This window comes from Anolis sagrei, chromosome 1 (genome assembly GCF_037176765.1).
Source record: "Anolis sagrei isolate rAnoSag1 chromosome 1, rAnoSag1.mat, whole genome shotgun sequence".
NCBI lineage: Eukaryota > Metazoa > Chordata > Lepidosauria > Squamata > Dactyloidae > Anolis > Anolis sagrei.
The window spans coordinates 62,013,403-62,022,659 of record NC_090021.1 but is presented as its reverse complement, the minus strand read 5'-3'; positions in this window follow the sequence as shown (position 1 = coordinate 62,022,659).

The window sequence follows — 9,257 nt, the reverse complement described above, 5'->3', positions numbered from 1 at the left end:
TATGTGAGAGGAAGTCATAGGGAGGAGGGAGCAAGCTTGTTTTCTCCTTCCCTGGAGACTAGGACGCGGAACAATGGCTTCAAACTACAAGAGAGGAGATTCCATCTGAACATGAGGAAAAACTTCCTGACTGTGAGAGCCGTTCAGCAGTGGAACTCTCTGCCCCGGAGTGTGGTGGAGGCTCCTTCTTTGGAAGCTTTTCAACAGAGGCTGAATGGCCATCTGTCGGGGGTGCTTTGAATACGATTTTCCTGCTTCTTGGCAGGGTGTTGGGCTGGATGGCCCACAAGGTCTCTTCTAATTCTATGATTAATAACTGTGCTATAACTGTGGTCCTATCTACAACAATGTCATTTTAGATGTTTTATCAGTCTGTCCAGAACTGATCCCAGAAGCACCTATAATTACTGGAACCATAATGGTTTTTTCAACCTCTAAACAAGAACAATTAAATTTCAGTGGATAGGTCTTGATATTTCTTAATCTTTTCCATCCCTTGGTTTTCGGTTCTGATGTCTGCGGGAACTACTTAATTTCTAATTTGGATTCTCTTTTTTTAGCCACAGTTACCTGGCACATTGTGTTCCATTTTTATGAATCACCTGCTAGAGGGTCCAGCTAGCAGTTTCTATCTCTCGACCAAGTACATGTTTCACATGAATACAGCTTACTTTTAACTGAAAGCAGATTTTAAAAATAATGCAGGTGGCCAATGAACATTACCAAACTGCCTTACATTGGCCTTCTGTTTGTCCTCTACTCAACTCCTCAAAAAGAAGAACCCAATTGTTCTCTACTGAAATATTCTTCTTACAGCAAAACTCTGCTCCTTTTAAAATGTATCTTTATTTACTTGTATGTTTGCCAGGAATAGCGGGAAATGAACAAACTGCTGAAGGGAAGAGATAAGGGATTTAATTGCCACCTGACACCATTTCACCACAGACTGTGCTGGCTGGCAAGCAGCCGGCAAATCTTTCAAACATCCCCAGATATATAATTCTACTAAGTAGAAATGTGTTTTATAGAATGCATGACGGGAAAGGGCAGGAAAAAAAATGTGGATTTTGGGACTAGAAAATCTTACCTGCAATTGGCAAAAGTTAGGATTTAACTACTTGCTTTTTTTCTGTAATGACAAGAAAAATACTTTTCCTAATTTTAGAAAATTCTGATATGTATCTTATAGCAATGTAGTTACTCAGAGGAATCCATCCTTTCAATCACAGCTGCTGGATGGTACAGAATCAGCGCCAACTCATGACTTCTGTGTCAGAGGCCAATGAATCCACTCTGTATTTTAGCCGGAACCTTAAAGGGACTATCAAAGTCACTGAACCCAGAATCTGCCAAAATAAGTCCACCATTTTAAAGAATTATTTTAGACTGAAAGATTTTTAGCTCCCAGTGGCACAGCGGGCTAAACAGCTCAGCTTCTGAACTTCCTGAATAAAAGGTCAGAAGTTCAAGTCCAGGGAGCAGGGTGAGGTTCCACTGTCAGCCCCAGCTTCTGCCAACCTAGCTGTTTGAAAACATGCAAATGTGAGTAGATCAATAGGTACTGCTTCGGCAGGAAGGTAACTGCACTCCATACAGTCATGCCAGCCACATGAACTTTGAGGTGTCTACGGACAACGCTGGCTCTTTGGCTGAGAAATGGAGATGAGCACCACCACCCAGAGTTGGACACGACTAGACTTAATGTCAGGGGAAAACCTTTACCTTTACTTTAAAAGATTTACAGAATTTTCAAACTGATGGACCCAATTTCAAAGCAGTATATTTCACAATAACATGTTACAGTGACACAAACAGTTAAAGTAGTTTAATGAGTTATCTAATTATCAGTGTTTTTTTAACTAACCATTCTGAAGCAGAAACAAATATGAAAAACAACTCCACAAATTGAACTAGGACTTACGTTGTAGGGTCATCATTTTATGAATGGTTGAGGCTAGGGGCTGTTTGTGTGCTGGGAGAGACACCCAGCAATAGTCACATGAAACTCTATGTCCCACCCTTTCAAGTGATAAGAGTTTTATTTGTGGGTGATTTGTGGTTGCAGAGATATAGTGATTTCACATCAGGTCCATCTTTTTGAAACATCCTGTACTTCTCCACAGACATCAGAGTCTACAATTGCTCCTCAGATCTCCTCAACTTGATGGAGCACAATCCCATACAAGTAGAGAGAAATGCCAGTTTCGCCTGCATCTATGGCAAGCATCCTCAGAGGTTGTGAGGATGCTTGCCATAGATGCAGGCGAAACATCAGAAGAGAATGCCTCTAGAACATGGCCATATAGCCTGAAAATCCTACAACAACCCATATGTGGGATTGATTGTGTGGCCAGTGATGTTAACTGGACAAATGTGGTCTCACAGAGCCTGAATACAATAATAGTGTATTACCCACCTCTACACTTTATTTTTACTTTTGAACCACCATACTTTCATGCAACACCCAAGATGTATTATTTATTTTATTTATTTGCTTTATTTTTATACCGCATTTTTCAGCCTAAATCGGCGACTCAATGCGGTTTACAATGCAATTTATATAACAATGACAGTTAGATTAAAACACAACACACACGACAGACAATACAAGACAAACAACGTGGTCATCAATGCCTCAGTAAAATCAGATGTAGCCCTCTTCTACACCTGATATGCTGTTGTCTCCAGAAAAAAACATCATGTAACCCTCTCCTTCAATGCTCAGCTTACAGTTTCCTCCTGCCACACTTAGCTTGCAACCCTCTCCTGCAAGATATTGCTGTTTCTTCCCAGTATCGACCAATTAAATACTGCTTCCCAGTATCTACCAACTGAGGTAATGACCTCACTCTACCCAATTGTAGTATCAGCAGTGCTTAGACACAATTAGGTGTGCATTTTACATCAAAACATATGTAAAAGAAGTCATGGGAGGTGAAATTCTGTGATAGGATAGAGTAGTGAAGTCATAGAAGGTAAGATAGATAGATACAGGTAAGAGCAACTAAAGAGGAAAATAACCTTATACAAAGTATCAAGGGCAGTTTTCCCCTGACATTAAGTCCAGTCATGTCCGACTCTGGGGGTTGCTGCTCATCTCCATTTCTAAGCCGAAGAGCTGGCGTTGTCCATAGAAACCTCCAAGGTCATGTGGCCAGCATGACTGCATGGAGCGCAATTACCTTCCCGCTGGAGCAGTTCCAATTGATTTACTCGAAAACATGATTTGCATGTTTTCGAAATGCTAGGTTGGCAGAAGCTGAGGCTAACAGCGGAAGCTCATGCCTCTCCCCGGATTTGAACCTGCGGTCTTTCAGTCAACAAGTTCAGCAGCTCAGTGGTTTAACCCACTGCACCACTGAGGACTCCAGTGAAACTATTACATTGTCAAAAAGTTCTGGAAAAACTAGCAATTCCTGGAAAGTTGTTCTTTCGGGCGAAACAAAAGCATTTTTAACTGCCCACTCCTCTTTTGTGATGGTCCTGTACTTCTTATCCCTGTGAAATGGGAGATGCTCTGAACACTCAGATCTGCTCAAGGATGGGGTGGATTGGGGGATAAATATTTCTCCTTTCCTTGCACTCCTGTTTCCAACCCTTATTGCCACTCTATTCTCCTTCTCCACCATGCTATGTTCTAGTTTGCACTGCATACAGTACAACATCCGTGCTTATTAATGCTATATGGCAGCAGTAATTTCCCTCCATTCCCCCTCCCTTAGTCACCAGCTGTTGTGCCAGGGACAAGCCTTCCCTTGTGCTGCCTCCTCCCCTTCTTCCCTTCCCTGTCTCTCTCCTCACTAATCTCTCTACTAGCCACTGCTCTGGATTTCTAGCTGCTCGCCAGCACTTTTGACAGCCCATCTGTAGTAGCTGGAATCATTTCCCCCCTTTTAGATCAGAGATGGTGAGGAATAAAAATTAGTTTTTCACAAAAAGACCAAAGGTGGAGTAAAGATAGAATGTGCATGTGCCTATGTACACACACATAAGGAAAAAAGAAACAATGGAAGTCTCTTCCAGCCTGCAGATGGGCTTCTGCCTTTCGGCCATAAATCCTCTTTCACAATGGACCCTGGGGCTTCAAAACAAGAGCCAAGAAATCCTCTAGGGTCTGACCTAGCCAGAAAAAAAAGGAAAACAAAGACCGCCTTTGCCATCCCCGAATAGTTTCAATGTTAAAAGGAACAATCACTGCTTACAAAGAGAAACACAGCTTCTTTCCTGTGTGGAGGAGAAAGAAATGACAGTCGGATATTATACAGAGACAGCAGAAGTAGCAGGTGGACTGATTCAGGAGATAGGAATTGATTTTTGCCCATTGATTGAGATGAGGAATTGATCTAAGTTGTCAGCAACGCTGCACAGGAAGAAAAAAAAAGAAATCCCTTGTGCACTAAAGCCTAGGTATCTCTAAAGATGCTCAGTGTTGATTTTATTCAGTAAGGAGATTCCTGATGGTGTGAATGGGATTGATGGATGAGGCTGTGGAGGCTGGAAGAAGGTAAAGAGCTGAGCAGAGGGAAAATGCTGCTTGCAGGCAATAATCCCCCTCCCACCATATGCTCTCTAGGGAATTAGTACCAAGAGGACCACAACAATTTCCGGAAAAAGCTCAAAAAAAGGACTTATTACCTTGCTGTGATATATACTATATATACTTGAGTATAAGTTGAGTTTTTCAGCCCTTTAACTCAAGTCAAAGTTAATTATATTTTACTGGGTTATTATTATTATTATTATTATTAAATTTATTATTTTACTCTATTTATTATTATTATATATACATTACTTTCCTCTATGATTATTATTTTTATTACATTTATTATTTACTCATCATTGTTACATTTATTATTTTACTCTATTCATTGTTATTATTATATCATTTATTATGTTACTCTATTTATTGTTATTGTTATTACTCTATTATTATTGGAAGGATACGTAAGCACATTTACATTGAAGAAGGTTCTAATAATGGTTTAATCAGAGTTGTACAGTCTTATCTTAAATTACAGTTTTATGTAAATATTCAAAAAACATTTAACCTAATGATGCCTCAATTAATGTAATTTCAATGGTATCTATTTTTATTTTGAAATTTACCAGTAGCTGTTGCATTTCCCATCCTTGGCTTATGCTCATGTCAATACATTTTTCCAGTTTTTTTGTGGTAAAATTAGGTGCCTCAGCTTATATTGAGGTCGGCTTATATTTGAGTATACATGGGTATATACAGTCTGATAAGGAGCCACAATATGCTGATGACAACGTCGTCTGTGCACATTCAGAAGAAGACCACTCTAAACACTTTTGCAAAAGCATATGAGAAGCTCAGCCTCTCATTGAACATCAAGAAAACCAAAGTGCTCTTCCAGCAGTCACCAGCCAACCCCTCTGCAATGCAAGAAATACAGCTTAATGGTGTAACATTAGAAAATGTTGACCATTTCTGCTACCTTGGCAGTCACCTTTCCATAAAAGTCAACATTGACACTGAAATATAACACCACTTGAGCTCTGCGAGTGCAGCGTTTTTCTGAATTAAGCAGAGAGTGTTTGAGGACCGGGACATCTGTAGGGATACCAAGGTGTTTGTTTATAAAGCCATTGCCCTCCCAACCCTGTTATATGCCTGCGAGAAATTTAAAGATGGGCTCAAAGCCAACCTTAAAAACTGTGGCATAGATGCCGAGAACTGTGAAGCCCTGGCCCTTGAGTGCTCTAACTGGAGGTCAGCTGTGACCAGCAGTGCTGCAGAATTCGAAGAGGCATGAATGGAGGGTGAAAAGGAGAAATGTGCCAAGAGGAAGGCACATCAAACCAACCCTGACTGGGACCGCCTTCTCACTGCAAGAGAACATGCGGATCAAGAATAGGGTTCTGCAGCCACCTATGGACCCACTGCTAAGGTACCAAATCTGGAAGACAAGCATCCTCAAGCTACGAGGGATCGCCTAAGCAAGTAAGGAAGCAAGTACATGCTGGCCAATGATGAGAGAAGTCTAAACAAGTGTTTAAAAATGGGCAAGTGGAGGCTGTAGAAAATCATTGTAACAAAATACCTGAAACAACAAAACAAGGAATATTCATATATAGCATCTTAGGAGGCAATGTCTGTGGTTTAATTTAACCACATCTAACAAAAGTATCCTCGTATTGTCGAAGGCTTTCATGGCCAGAATCACTGGGTTGTTGTAGGTTTTTCCGGGCTATATGGCCATGTTCTAGAGGCATTTTCTCCTGATGTTTCGCCTGCATCTATGGCAAGCATCCTCAAAAGTATCCTCCCTAGACATTTTAGGTCATCTAGCTGAATTCTATCATAGGTCATGTAGCACAATACAGCTGTTGACTTTTAAGAGTCTTGTAGTTTTACTGTGACAGCAACTAAACATGCTTACCCTACTGACTGAATGTCTACTGGGACACTGAAAGACCTGTCACAACCAAGTCAGGAAAGAATAACATTTCTTCTACTGAAAGCTAACTGTTTCTTCAAACTGTCTGGGATTTTGAAATGGATCATGTAACAGCATGGAGTTTGATCTCCCACCCTTCACCCCAATTTCCTCAGACATTTTACACAGAGAAATATAGAGCAACCTTGGGCAGCCATCCATTCCACATTTTTCCAGACCAATTGCCATGGCCAATGGCATAACTGTTTGGTGTGCATCAGGGGAAATGCTTTGACCTAATGAAAACAAGAAATCAGCTTCAGACAGGCAATTTAGTGTGTAGAAAGAGAAGAGCTAACCTTAAAGACTGAGGAGTCACCCATTTGAATTTTGTTCCAACTCCTGATTGATTCCTGCCCAAATCCTCCATTTGGAAGCTAAAATCCTCCATTGGGACGTTTCACACAGCCATGTACAATCAGTAAAGAGGGAGAGGGAGGGAGGAAGAAAAGATAACACAGAGAGGGAACAGAGGGATTCTCAGAAAGTCATAACCCCATGGCTTTTATTCAGTGCTGAGCCACAGGAATCCTAAGCAGACCAGACGCTGTACATGGACGCCCACAGAGAATAATAAGGACCATAAGGACCCCCACAGTACTTCATGTTCTGGAAAAATACACTTGGGAAAGCACCAATATTAGAGGGAGTCTGAAGCAACCTACACAAAGCCCTAGATTACATTGTTGTCAAGAGCTACACATCTCTAGATTGTGGTTAAAATAAATCTTGGTGAGCATAGGAAAGTGCCTTATATTTAATCAGGCTATTGATCCATCCAGCCCAGGATTGTTAACTGTTGGGTTTCATCCCTGACAATAAATAAAATTATAACAGTAAATAAAGAACAATACTCAAACACAGGGGAACTCCAGACAAGAAACAATCAGGGACAGTTAATCACCTCTCAACAGGCACTCCCCAGGCAGTAACAAGCCACATCTAAAAACTGTCAGGCCATCAAATGGTAATCAAAGTGACCAATTGAAACATTCACACCCACCTCCAACAGACAAGAGTTCTTTCTCTCACCCTGGACTTTCCACAGATAGATAAACCCCATTTTCCTAGTTTCCAACAGATCTCACAGCCTCTGAGGATGACTGCCATAGATGCAGGTGAAACATCAGGAGAGAATGCTTCTAGAACACGACCATACAGCCTGAAAGACCTACAACAACCCACTGATTCCAGCCATGAAAGCCTTCGACAATGTTTTAAATAGTTTGTGTGTTTTAGATATATATTATATTTTCAATCTATGTTATAATAATAACATCTCAATACCAAACGGGGCATATCAAAGAAGCTGTGATGTTCCTAAAATTCCTGGCCACTGATAACTCCGGCTCGCTGCTTAGAATAGCATATTTGTGTTTTCTGAAGTGTCCACACAGGTCTGGGGCAGCTTTGTCTACATTCAATCATACAAATAAAACTGCAGGAACAGCCAGTGATATGTCAACTTAGTAGGTCCTACCAATCACTTCCTAAAAGTGACAGTCTGTTTTAAAAAGCGTGATTCTTGATTGCTGGTTGATGTTTCCGGGACAGTTTTAATTAGCAATCTCCTTAGATTTCTTAGTTGACAGAAAGCTATGACTCAAGGCTTGCGGATGGTTCTGCCTAAACATTCCAAATTTGCAATAGCCATAGCTAGCTTTCTTTAATTGCCATATTCTAGTTAGAAACAGCTGGATGGAAATCAACCACTAATTGAATGCTTTGTGGATTGTTCCTTGACTCATGTCCTTTGTGGAGAAATGATGGTTGGTCTCCTGATGTTGGGATCAATTTTACAGTTGTTCTCTCCAGTGTTATAAACATGTCTAATTCTCATAGAGAAGCTGTAGATAATACAGGTTGAATATCCCTCATGTAAAATGCTTGGGGCTTGAAGTATTTTTTAAATACTTGTATTTACATATACATACATAATGAGATATCTGGGCGATGGGACTCAAGACTAAATACAAAATTCATGTATGTTTCATCTGTGCCTTATATGTATAGTCTGAAAATAATGTCATACAATATTTTAATAGTTTTGTGCATTAAACAATGTTTGTGTACCAATGGGGACAAGTTCAGATTCCTGAGTATTTTGCATTTTTGAATTCCAGGTAAGGCATACTCAGATTGTATTTCTTTTTACGTGGCAGGATCTAGTGAACTGAAGTTCCAGCATCAATAGGTTTATTGTTGAGATCTGTGAAAATTTTGTGATTCTCAGTGGTGAGGAGGGCATCAAGAAAACAGATATATGGAAACTTGATTGTGCCATGGATAGTGTTGATATATTACACAAACTTTTCCAAGCATTTCTTTACCTTAGTCCAGACTACAAAGATGTCATCAATATCTTGCTTCAATATGATAGGTTTGTTTCTTGCATCATTGAGGATGTTGTTTTTAATTTGCCCATGGACAGATTTGCATAAGAATACACCAAGCAAGTACGTACCTTTAGCTGTATCCTGTAGTTCTAAGTTGTGATTTTCATTGAATTTGAAGATTACTCTTGCTAGTGAAATACATATATGGACATATAATTTCATTCAGTGATAACAAAATGTAATTTTTCATTTCACAAGTCCTGACTTGTATTTTTTAAAAATTCAGGTATCATTTTTCTTCATTTTAGAGTTTTATTTGCTTACATACACATCTGTTCCTCGCTGCTACAATAGTGGTTTAATTCTTTGCCTGGTTTAGATCTTCAATCAAGCATTAAACACATATCAGATGTGAAAAAATAATTGAACTGTTCATTAACATTGGGCACGATAACTGCCA